The 13123-nt window shown below is 37.1% G+C and overlaps 1 non-coding gene across 1 annotated transcript; it reads left to right on the top strand.

The window, feature by feature from the left end:
• The first annotated feature begins 6042 nt into the window (after window positions 1–6042).
• On the top strand, window positions 6043–6149 carry LOC145038204 (small nucleolar RNA R71). Its single transcript, XR_013679266.1, has one exon. It is a non-coding gene; the product is annotated as a small nucleolar RNA R71 (small nucleolar RNA).
• The last annotated feature ends 6974 nt before the right edge of the window (window positions 6150–13123 follow it).

Here is a 13123-nt window from a genome sequence, read left to right as displayed (position 1 = left end):
TAGGCAAGTACTTGACCTGGTTGTGCATGATCCTTTTGGGTTGCCTTCACCAAAGCAACTTGACTGGAGAAATAAATAGAGAAAGAGGTTATTATGATTTATTAATATGTTATAAGAATAATATATTAAAGGAGAACTCATATTTGTTTAATTAATATTGGTCAATAATTATTAGGAATTAATTTTGTGATCAAGTGTAATTAATTAAACTAGAGGGGCTGAGTTGTAATTATGTGATAGTTGCAAAATAGGGCAATGGTTATCCTTGTTAAAGGATGGACGAATTCAAGGATAAGGATATCCTTAAAATCATCCAAGGTCCAAGAGATAAGGGTTTTCAAGGCTTATGTTGTGGTTGCTTGGTGGGCAAGTAACTGGATAAGGATAAGGAGTGAAACCCTAATCCCAACCCTATATAAAGACCCCTAAGGCCTTAGAATTTTGTGCACTTGATCCCTAGAGCATCTAAGGACGATTTCTACATCCTCCCTTCTCTCTCTATAGCCTCTCCAATTGCTTGTGGTGTTTGTGAGCCATTAGAGGCACTACACTTGTGGTGCTTGCTTTCAAGACTAAGGGTTTGAAGATTTAAGTTGTTATTGCAATATAACCACAAGAGGTATGTGATCTAACCTTATATATGAATTTCGAAAATAGCATGCTACATTAGGGTTTTATCCATGCGATCATAATGTTGTGTATCTAATAGTGAAAACATAGATCCAAATTAGGGTTGCATGCACACATAGGATTGTTTGTATAAAACCCATCAGTTATAGGTGAAAGCAAAACCATCCACGGATAAAGTCTTCGTAAAAACCAAAGACATCCTTTCCATTAACCCAACTTCCCCCAACCGCACCCAATCAATCCTTGGGGATATGGCAAATTCTCTATTGTGAATCCATCCCAACTTGTTGGTGAAATTAGTGACCGCATTTGTAGGCATATCAATGAGAATTCGATACAATGGTTGGCGGGTAGATACATGTCCTTGAAATTGCTCATTGGACCTTCTTGAAGCCATTTTCTATAAAAACAAATAAACAAGAAACAACCAACAATATATAAAAAATGGTAGATCAGCAAAACCAAAAGGTAGAAAACCCAGGACTCACGTCGTGAGCCTAAAGCTCATGTTGTGAGTTCGTAATCGACAGTTCAATCGGACATATAAGGAAGTTGTAGCACCCGCAGATTCGGGTTAGTCAATTTAGAGACAATAAGCGTCATTTTTTTTTGATATAAGATCATTTAGAATAAATAATCTTGACCAAGTTATAGTACATGTCACATGGGTTCCGTACATATAAAGAGCGCTGAAAATCCGAGTTGTAACAAAGAATTTTTGACCCGTCGAAGTTTTATAGCAAACCAGCACGACATTGGGAATCGTAAAAAGTGAAATTAAGATAAAATTCTTTCTAGCCTTAGCAATCTAAACAAAAGTCGTAGTATATGTTAAACCAAGAGTGTGCGTAAAAAGAACGTCCAAATCTGACTTCGTATGAGGAAGTTATAATTTTTCTAAGATTTAGCATAGAAGTGCACAACCCGAAATTCAAATTTTAGATCGGTCGATTTTTAACCAAAACAATCTAAACGAGAATTTAAGATCTCGTTAATAGGAGATCAACGATAAAAAGACAACCAAAAATGGAGCTCATATGCGAAAGATATGGACGAAACTTAGTCCCTACTCTTCAAGCGCGTCAAATTCGATACAAATTTGTAAATTCGAGATAAAATGAGAATTAGCAGATGGACTCTAAATGAAAGTTGTAATACTCATAAATACTAACACATGGATATAAAGAACGTACATAATAGAGCTTGCATGTTAAAGGTATGGACGAAACTTGGTCCCTACTCTTCGAGCACGATAAATTCGATACAATTTTGTAATTATGAGATAGAATGAGGAGTAGCTGACGGCATCTAAATGAAAGTTGTAGTACTCGTAAATACCAATGTGTGGATATAAATATTGTCAAAAATGGAGTTCGTATGAACGGGTTATAATTTTTAATAGCACATTTACGTATTAAAATAAAGCATAAATCATATATATGTCTACACACACACACACACACATATATATATATATATATATCATTAGAAAGGTATCGATGGTGCTTTCATTATAAGACTAATGTTGATTGCTTTCGACATTAGTTTAGTACAAATATCATTAAATCTATTTAAAATAGTATTATAAAGGGGTGTTTAGTCATTTAAGTAAATATAGAGGGTGATTTTAAAAAATTCAATTACTATAAATAAGAGCCTCTAGGCTCTCATATTTCTTGCACCATTCTCTTGATTCAAGAGTCTTTCTCTTATTATCTAGCGAGCATTTCGGTCCCTCGTGATTCGACTTCTTTTTGTGTAGTTTTTAGTATCGTAAGGTAAGCGCTGAAGCGTTGCAATAATCTTTCTTAGAAAGATTCAGCAACAAAGTTTTGCCCCTGTAGAGCCCGACTCCTAGCTAAGTAAGTTATGTTACCCTACTTTAATTATAGCTTATAATATCGTTATTATGAACCAATAAATAAAATTTATCAGTGATTCAAAGTCGTTATACTGATTGAACTACTTACAGGAGAGGTGTTTATAATGGTCACATTGGGTTTGGTTGTTGGATTTCAGAAAAGCTATATGCCGAAATGGTCCTGCCTCCCAACTGTCCTACCTAGCTAATCCTTACTTGATAGATCATGAAGTTGACTTTGAGTTAATGACAAATCTAGACTAATAATTAGTTGCAATAAATATCAAACTAAAATCTAGTGGTAATAATACTAGGTTTCGTCGAAAGAAATAATATTGTTAAGAAGCGAAGCACTGCTCGAATTTCGAGTCATCACTGCTCGAATTGGGTTAATTGTTTGATGATTAAACATAATAATTATATTATTGTGGGTTGAAAACCCTATGTACTCACCAGGTTTTCCAATCTGACCCACTCAGTTTATTTGTATCACAGGTGTCGATATGAAATTACATTACACTGAGAGATTAAGGAGTTATAAATCACTAGTGATAATGAATGTAAGTTCTTTTTATGCTTATGTTTCTGTATTGACGATGACATCCCAATGTTTTAAGATGAATAAAACACATTTCTTTGGAGATGCTTTGATAACGTATTTATCATGTTTTTCTAGGAACAAATTCTGCAACTCTTTTCTTTAAAAGGTTACTCCACATTTAAAATTAGCATAAATGAAATTTTTAAAATGAACGTAAATTTGGGGATATCACAAAAGTGAAATCAGACTCTAATCATTGTTGGGGTTTACTAACAAGTCGATTCTAAACATATATAGGTAACACGCATTAGAGAAATCACATATTTAGGGCATAAATTTCGTCATTCAAACACAGTATAAACCCTAACCCCTAAATCACATGAATCGGTCAAACTAAGGCACTAAAAGTAGGAATTGTTAACCTTAAAATGCATATTACGTAAGCAAGAAAGTAGATTGGTGGAAGATATGGCTGAAATCGAGTGTGGGGGACCAGAGAATTTGAGTTTCGTTCGTGGGTAAAGAATAAGAAATAATCAAATGTTCTTTTGTATTTTAAATCTGTGATCCCAAATTTGAAATGCTCACGTTGTGAGCTTTAGGCCTTACATCGTGAATATGGTCTGGGCTGAAAATTATGGGACTTTTCAAAGTACCATGAAGTGGGCTTTTGGGCCACGAGGTGTTGTCGAGATTTTACATATAAAAGGTCCATTTTACAATAAAATTTTTAATTTGTTTTATCACTTAATTTTTAAGGACCTTAGACTTGATTTTCACCATTTTCTAAAGTACTTAAGATGATTAGATGATTAATTATCCTTAAAATCAACTAAAATGCAAAAACTAGACTAAATGCAAAAACAAAAAGAAATTGCAAACCAATCCCGGGTTGCCTCCCGAGAAGCGCTTCTTTTTGTTGGAGTCATGAGTCAGACTTTGTGCCACCTCACGTTAAATTTGTCGCAGTATCCATCACCAATTGCATATTTTGCTCCTTCTACTGTCTTTTGTAAGCTTGAACTCGTCTAATATAGGCCTTCTTAGAATTTTCTTTTTTAACCCTTACATCAATCTCTTCAAGATTTCTCTTAATCCCCTTATTTTCCACAAGTTTATCTTTTTCTTTATTTTTTAGCTCCACAAGCACCATCTTCTTATCCACAATTGAACTCCTCAAGTTAGTAGTAACCTCTTCCTCATCACTGGATACCAATTCTTCACTTTCCTCGCTTACCCAAGATGTTGGAGTTTTATAAGCAATTACTTGAAAAACAAGTGGAACGGATGCTCTTGGTTTGGTGTGTTTAACTTGTTGATTTGACTTAAGTTCTTCTTCCATTAACTTCTCCAACTCTTCAGGCTCATCTTCTTCATCAATGTTGAAGACTTCACCTTGAACATCATTGCCTTGAAAACCATCTTCTACTCCAAAAGTAGCTTCATCATCTCCAACTCTCAAAGTAAGTTTGGACTTGCGAATGTCAACCAAGGATCTAGTAGTATTTTGTAAAGGGCAACCAAGAATAATCGGGATATTGACATCTTCCTTCATATCTAAAACGACAAAGTCAATTGGAAAAACAAATTTCCCATTTTTTTACCAAAATATATTCTACAATGACCCTTGGATGTGTCACTGAACGATTGGCCATGTGAAGTGTCATTCTTGTAGCCTTTAGATCTGGAAGATTTAGCTTTTGATAGAACGAGTAAGGCATTAGATTTATGCTAGCTCCAGATTCAGCTAAAGTATAAGTCTTCAAATTATTCCCAAACTTACATGGAAGAGTGAGGCGTCCATGATCTCCTATCTTCTTTGGTAACTCTCCTGTAATCACCTTAGAACTCTTATCACTAAGAATTACCTTGGAATTCCTTTCTAATTGCTGGCGAGTGTTGATTAAATCTTGTAAAAACTTGGCATATTCCGGAGCTTTAGATAATGAATCAATGAAAGGAGTATTTATTGGAATACCCTTCACTTGTTGCATAAACTTCAAATTCTCTTGCTCCAATGGGTGGATATTAGCTCGTGATGGAAATGATAAAGGAGGATGATAAGTAGGAACAATATCCAAATCTTTCTGATCAGACCGAGCGAATGTTGTGAGCCTTGAAGGCTTACATTGTGAGTTCGATGTTTCAACAACTTTATTTTCTTTGAGTTTGGACTTCTTTGGATTTGGCCCGGTATGATGTGGATCGACTTCAAGTGCTTCAAGGAAGTCAGAGAAGGTATCCTCTTTGGTTTCTATTACCATTACATGCGATTGAAGATTTTTCTCAGGAATTTTTTGGAGATAAGTTTTCTTGTACAAAAGTAGTTAGTTGACCTAGTTGGACTTCTACATTTTGGATTGATGCTTGGTGATTTCTTAGAAAGGCTTGTTGTTCCTTCATGATATTTTGATGTTCCCTTATCACTGCATCTATCTTATCATGTCTTTTCTCGGAAGCCTCCATAAATCTATGTAACATAGACTCAAGATCAACCTTCTTTTCAGGAGGTGATTGTTCTTTTTGGTAGAAGCCTCGGCCAGTCTACCTATATTTATCTTCTTTCAGCTTCTTATATTCATCATATGGTAACCAATCCCTTTTTGGTTTCCTCCAATTTTCATCATACTTATCTCCACTTGAGTAGCAAACTTGTACCTTTTTATTTCCATTTTCATCAAAGTGGGAATCTTTTGTTAAGTGCGAGGCATTACATCTTTCACATCCAACTCTAATAGCATGAATTGATTGATCCATCTTGGTCATTCTTCTGTCCATGGTGTCAAGGATAGCTAGTACAACAACCATGTCTTTAGAATTTCCTTCGCACGTTCCTTTAACTCCACAATGTCTTGGATTATGGTACTCACAAGAATGCTTTGTCAACTCTTCAATTAACTCCTTAACTTCAGTCATTTTTTTCTTCGTAAGTGGTCATTGAGAATCAAGGAGTTGCCTTGGCATGACATTCACCTCATCATAAAAGATAGACACTTCTTGTTGTATGTTAAGGTCATTTTGAGGGCAGTTTCTTAGTAACCCATTATAACGCTCCTATGCCTCATAAAACAACTCATTCGCATGTTGCTAAAAGTTGGCTATTGCCTTCTTGAGTTTAGATATCTTTGATGGTGGGCAAAATTATTCTAGGAACTACTCACGCATCTGTGCCCAAGTAGTATTTGCACCGGGTGGAAGTTCTTTCAACCAATCATTGACAACTCCCTTAAAAGTAACGGGAAGCATCCTTAACAAAACTGTCTCTCTAGGAACATTTGGGACATTGAAATAATCTGCAATGTCATTGACCTCATCTAAATGCTTATAAGCATCCTCATGATCCTTCCCAAAAAATGGTACATCCTTAAGTGCAGTAAGAAGGTGTCTTTTCAACTCGAATGTTGCAGCAGCGGGAATTGCGGGTTGCACTAAACCAGGACCAACATCATCTCATATTCGCTTCTTGTATGCTCCCATGGACATATCAGCAATGTCTGCCATCTCGTTCTTTGGCTCATCCTCAAAATCGCTTTCTTCAAACTCGAGTTCAGTCTCGTATCCGCTATCTTTTGGATTTGGATTTTGTTCAAAGCTTTATATTTTGCTCTCTTCCTTCTTTTGACTATTAGAATCATCCACATTCTTTCCTTTCTTCTTTCCAAAAACCGATTTAAGGTCCTTGAAAGGTGAGTTCTTTGGCGGGTTATCTTCTTCTACGTTTTTATCCGTCTTTTTGTGAAGGGCTACTCTAGATCTTCAAGCGGTGGTACCAAAGGTGTGTTGGAATCTCTAGTCATGTACTACTACAATAAAAACAAAAATAACAACGTAAATCTGAACAAAAGCTAAATAAAAATCACCAACTGACTGGACTCACATCGTGAGCTTAAGGCCCACATCGTGAGTTCACCATTGAAACAAAAACTAATGCAAAAACTTAACTTTTTGCAACTTTTACCCCACAAAAAGGATCGGTTAACCTAAAGAAGATAAATCAACAATCAAATAAGTTGTTCCCCAACAATGGTGCCAAAAACTTGATGCTTGCAAATAGCTACACCAAATTTTACCCACTATCCTACTAGCTATTTAACCCAGGGCAGTGTACCATTTTGCAAATAGTATAGCACAAAAGTTGGGTATCGATCTTAGGGAACGAAATTAATTATTTAACCTACTTACTATTAAGTTAACCTAAAATTTTAACAAAATTAAAAGGGTTTTTATCTAAATTTTCAAGTTTAGACAAACTTAAATTCTCAAACACAATTCAATCAAATATTAAAAACACTTCTATTAGTTTAAATCCACTTTCCCTTAATGGTTAGGTATTGATTATAGATTATTCTTGTTGGTTACCAATTAAAATATTATTAGCAATTTAAGTCAAAATTTTCTAATGTAGAATTAATTCATGTAGAGCTATGCATGGTTATACATAATTTAACACATAATCAATTAATAATTAGGATTGGAGCTATGTAAGATTGAATTAACAAACACACTTGTGGTTAATATATATGTTCTCCAGCACAGCCAAATTCAATACTTTAATTACTTATCTAAGATTCGTTCGATCTTAGCTCTAATAATCTAATGGTCACTAAATTACTAGGTAATCAAATTAATGCAGATTAATGGTCACTAAACTACACATAATATGAATTAAAGCAATCTAGTATCAAGTTAAGCATGCTAGGTATACACAATCCAACACAAGTCAATAACCAACTAGAAGAATCCATACTAATATAACCAAACCATGAGTTCCAACTTAATTTAGCTAATAGAAGCTGCTAGATTTAGCTACTCATAACAACAATCAATCAAGTAGACTTCATAATTGAAAGCATAGTAATGTACCAAATTAAAGCTAAATGTGATCTTCTTCTTCTTCTTCCTTAGTGTTATTATCAAGTTTCTGGATTCTATTCCTCTGAAAAAACGACTTTCATACTCTTAATTCTCTCCAGCCAACCTCTCAAAATCGTGAGGAACAAGGATATATATTTTTCCTAATTGACTCTCCTCACGTCGTGAGCAAGGTATCTCACATCGTGTGCTTGATAGTAATTCGTATCCAACACGGATTCTTGATTCCAAATGTTTATCTTCTTGAATCACCATGCTCATATTGCGAGCCTTCACACCTCATGTCGTGAGAACGTTTTTTTAACTGGAGTCTTTATCTTTTAAGCCTCTAACCTCCAAAGTTCCAATCCTTGTCGCTTTTAGTCCTTATTCCTCAAGAATACTTCTTCTGGCTGCACAACATAATTTAATCTTATAAGTACCATTTACCTATGCAAATAACCAAAATATTAATCCAAATGTATTCAAATATTGCATAAAATATGTATAAATATGGCAATATCAGACCCCTAAGTCCATAAAGTTGCAAACTTGATGCCTTTGCATGGCTATAAGAAGCCCTACACTAAAAACTAGCTTACTTAACCCTTTTCTACACCCTAACTCTTGGATGGGGATAAATTAAGGTCCAAGGTTGCATCTTTATGAATTGAAATACCTTAGAATGTCTGAAAGGATACCTTGAACGTGTAGGAGTACCTCATCCTCACTAAGCCCTAGGATTTGGGACAAAAAGGAAGAAAATCAAGGCTTAACTTAGATCTAAAGAAACATAAGCGAAGTTTGGAGCTTTATACCTCAAAATGGCGCACAAATAAGAGGAGATGTTGGATCCATAGTCTTGAGAGTAAAGCTTACTCCTTGAAGGTCCTTCTTCACAACCAAGGAAGCACACAATCACTCCAAAAATCTCAAAATGCTAAAAATAAACTAGGGTTTGCAAAGAGGGTTGATCTTGGGATGGAGGCTGATAAAGGGAAAGGTCTTTGGGCTATAATGGTGTTTAAATAGTGCACAAACCCTAATTATTAGGGTTTTTGTCTGAACGACATACACACGACGTGCCAGGGTATGTACAACATACTGGCACAAGACATAGTACGTTCAGCGTACTAAGTTGTACGCCCTGCGTACTCGAGAAACACCAAAAAGTAATGGTTTTGACATTGGGGACCCTTCTTGCAACAAATCAAAACTTAAGGGCCAATAGCAAACTTGAAAAAATAGATGTTACAACTCTCCCCCACTTGAACTAGACTATTCCCTCTAAGTTTGCAATCACGAACAAATCAGGGTAGTGCTCTCGCATCTCCGCCTCAGGTTCTTAGGTCTATTCAGAACCCTTCTGATTTTTCCACTTGACCTTGACCAATGACACTTCCTTGTTATGCAAAACCTTGATCTTTGGGTCTAATATCTACACCAGCCTCTCCACATAATTCAAGCGATCATCGACCTGAATATCATTAAGAGGAAAAATTGTGGACTCATCGGCTTCACACTTCCAAAGCTGCAACACATGGAAGGTGTTTTGAATCTAAATGAGCTCATAAGGAAAATCCAGTCGGTATGCTACCTTGCCTACTTAGGCTGAAATCCTGAAAGGTCCGATAAATGTAGGGTCCAGCTTGCGCCACTTCTGAAAGTAGATAACACCTTTCAAAGGTGACACCTTCAGGAGCACCAAGTCTCCTACCTGAAACTCAAAGTCTGGACGCCATCGATTGTCATTACTCTTCTGCCAGATTTGCGCGACTTGTAATCTGTCGTGTACCTGTTGAGTCAACTTTGTAGTCTTGATTACAACTTCTGTACTCGCCATGACTCGGTGCCCAACCTCCCCCAGCAAACCTGGGTCCTGCACCTTCTTCAATACAACATCTCAAATGGTGGTCGGTTAATACTAGCATGATAACTATTGTTATAACATAACTTTTCCAGTGGAAGGTAAGTGTCCTAATTTCCTCCAAAATCCAACACACAATCCCGGAGCATATCCTCGAGCGTCTAAATCGTTGGCTTGCTCTGGCCATCAGTCTGAGGATGGTATTTTGTACTAAAATGCAACTGACTAACCAAATCCTCATGGAACTTCCTCTAAAACCTGGAGGTGAAAAGAACATCCCGGTCTGAGACCACCAAAAACTAGCACCCCGTGCTGAACTACCACCTCCCAAACATAAATATCATTAGCTAACTTATCTGTGGATATGCTCTCAGCAATCGGTATGAAATGCACACTCTTGGTTAATATGTCCATAACGACCCATATAGAATCAACACCACGTGCCGTCCTTGGCAATTTTGTGTTAAAATCCATGGTGATCTCCTTCCACTTCCACATACGAATGGGTAAGGGCTGCATCTTGTCATGGGATCTTAGATGCTCGGCCTTGACTTTCTTGGAAGTCAAGAATCACTCAATAAACCAAGCTATCTTCCTCTTTATACAGGCCACCAATAACTCAACCCCAAATCCGTGTACATCTTTGTGGCCCCTGGATGGATAGAAAAATTTGGCTTATGAACCTCTAGAATCGTCTGCCTTATCCCACCTGATGCCGGGACCCAAACTCTACCACACTGAGTTAACAATCCTTGGATGTCCCTGACAAACAAGGTAATTTGTCCCCTGATCTGCTCAGCATTCCAATTCTCCTTTTTCAAACCCTCAACTTGAGCTTCCTTGATCAAATCCCACAAAGGCGAGGTGACAACCATCCTCAATCAAACATATATGATAGAATAAATCATCGCCTTACAGCTCAAAGCTTCAACCACCACCTTTACCTTCCCAGGATGGTACGTGATCTCGTAATTGTAATCCTTTACCACATCCAACCATCTCCATTGCCACATATTTAGATTTGGTTGGTCCATCAAATACCTCAAACTCTTGTGGTCGGTGTATATAGAACACTAGACCCCACACAGATAGTGCCCCCAAATCTCAAGGGAAAAACCACGACCCTCAAATTCCATATCATGTGTGGGGTAGTTCGCCTCATGAGGCTTCAACTGACTCGAAGCGTAAGCAATCATGCGACCCCTCTTCATAAGAACATGTCCCAAACCCGAAATAGAGGTGTTGTAGTAAACCACAAAATCATCAATACCATCAGGGAGCACGATAACCGGTTCCTCACACAATCTCCGCCTCAGAGTCTTAAAGCCAACTACTAATCAGGTCCCCATCAAAAGGTCACATTCTTCTTTGTCAAACGGGTCAAAAGCACAACAATCTTTGAGAAATCGTAGACAACTCTTCGATAATACCCTGCAAGACCTAAGAAACTCCGAATCTTAGATGCAGTCCTAGGAACCCCCCAACACATCACATCCCTGATCTTGGCCGGGTCAACCACGATTCCCTTCTAGTTGCTGATGTTCCTTAGAAACTGCACCTCGCACAACTAAAACTCGCATTTGGTGAATTTGGCATAAAGCCTCAGCCTCCTTAGGGTCTCCAACACCTCTCACAAATGTTGCTCATGCTACTCCTCGGTCTTGGAGTAGACCAGGATATCATCAATGAATATAATCACAGTCTGATCCAATATCGGCCTGCAGACCCGGTTCATGAGGTCTAGGAACATTGATCGTGCATTTGTGAGCCCAAATGGCATCACCATGAACTCGTAATGACCATAACGAGTCCTGAAGGTTGTTTTCTGCACATCCTCATCTATGACCCTTATCTGATGGTACCATGATCGTAAATTGATCTTAGAATACTAAGAGAAACCCTGAAGCTGATTAAACAAGTTGTTAATCCTCGGATGTGGGTAACGGTTCTTCACCATTAACTTATTCAAATCCCAATAGTCAGTTCACATCCTGTGTGAACCGTCTTTCTGATGGGTTTTGAGCACTATAACATCCCTAAGGTGTACATACAACCCTAATGCTTTGGATCTAAGTTTTCTCTAATTATACATGAAATTTTCATTTTCCAAATCATGAAGCCTAACTAGCATACAACATTGATATTTGAAACATAAAACGAGTTAGATGATTACCTATTTGTTGTAGCTTGTAGAACTTGGCCTTACAAGAGCTTCACTATTTATTTTGTTTTTTTGGCCTGGACATAGCATGACATTGGAAGTGCCACAATGTGGCACTCGATTGATGAAAAACACGCATCCATGATTGGCCACGACATGACTTTATGTTTACCATGGTATGGAAGCCATTTTGGGCCTAAAACCCTAATTTCGGGATTGGTGTCATATTTAAGGGCATTAACTCTTAGGGTTGCCTTATTTAGTAGCCTTCACTCTCTAAGATCAAATCCCATCAAAACCCTAACCTCCATTTGTGTTTTAAGTACTTGAACACCATCCTTGTAAATGTTGAAGGAATAAAGAGTTGTTTGTGTTTCTTAAGAGTGTGTTTTCAACTTAGATCCATCATCTTCATCTCATTTTTGACTTATTCGAGGTATAAAGTCTCTACCTTGCTCATTATTTATCTAGATCTAGTTCTAGGTCATTATATGAGCTTTTGGTCCCAAATCTCTTATTGTTGGAGTTTGATTGAACTCCAGAACCCTTGAGTGCATTTGTTAGCTTCTGGACCTTGGGGTTGGTTGGAAAGTTAGTTTCCATGGCTTATTGAGTGAGTCCATGCCTAGGTGTTGTCATTAAATACTTAGAATTTGAGATCTTGTCTTAATATGATATATTACTGGATAAAGTTAGAAACTTTACCCATCAGGACCTTGAGGGGAACCAGATCAGAGCTATAGAGCTGCTGGGATTAAGTATAACAGCTTAATCCATGAAGCTATTGGTGCCTAGAGCCCACGACGTGGTGATCAGTTGCTACGATGTGGCGACTGGTGCTTTTGCTACCACTTCGTTTGGACGTTTCCACGATGTGACCAATGGTGGCCACGCCATGGAAATTGATAGATTGCCGACTGTTTTGTATTGGAGCGCCCACGACGTAGCATATGGGTGGCCACGACGTGGATACTGAAAGATCTTGTATGCCCAAGAGTCATTATAGAATGATATTGCTAATAATATATGATCCTATAGGGTCACGACTTATAGCAAGTTCCCGTGAATTGATTATTTATTTGTATAATTTGATTATTAATAAATATATTAACATTTGTATTTAATTGGAAAATTATTATTTCATGGAAATAATATTTTACTACTTGGAAATATATTATTTACGAAATAATATTTATTGGAGAAATAACAACT

Source organism: Lactuca saligna, chromosome 3, assembly GCF_052625555.1.
Source record: "Lactuca saligna cultivar CGN05327 chromosome 3, ASM5262555v1, whole genome shotgun sequence".
Classification (NCBI taxonomy): Eukaryota; Viridiplantae; Streptophyta; class Magnoliopsida; order Asterales; family Asteraceae; genus Lactuca; species Lactuca saligna.
The sequence above is the reverse complement of the archived record's forward strand: the minus strand, read 5'-3'. Positions and strand labels throughout refer to the sequence as shown.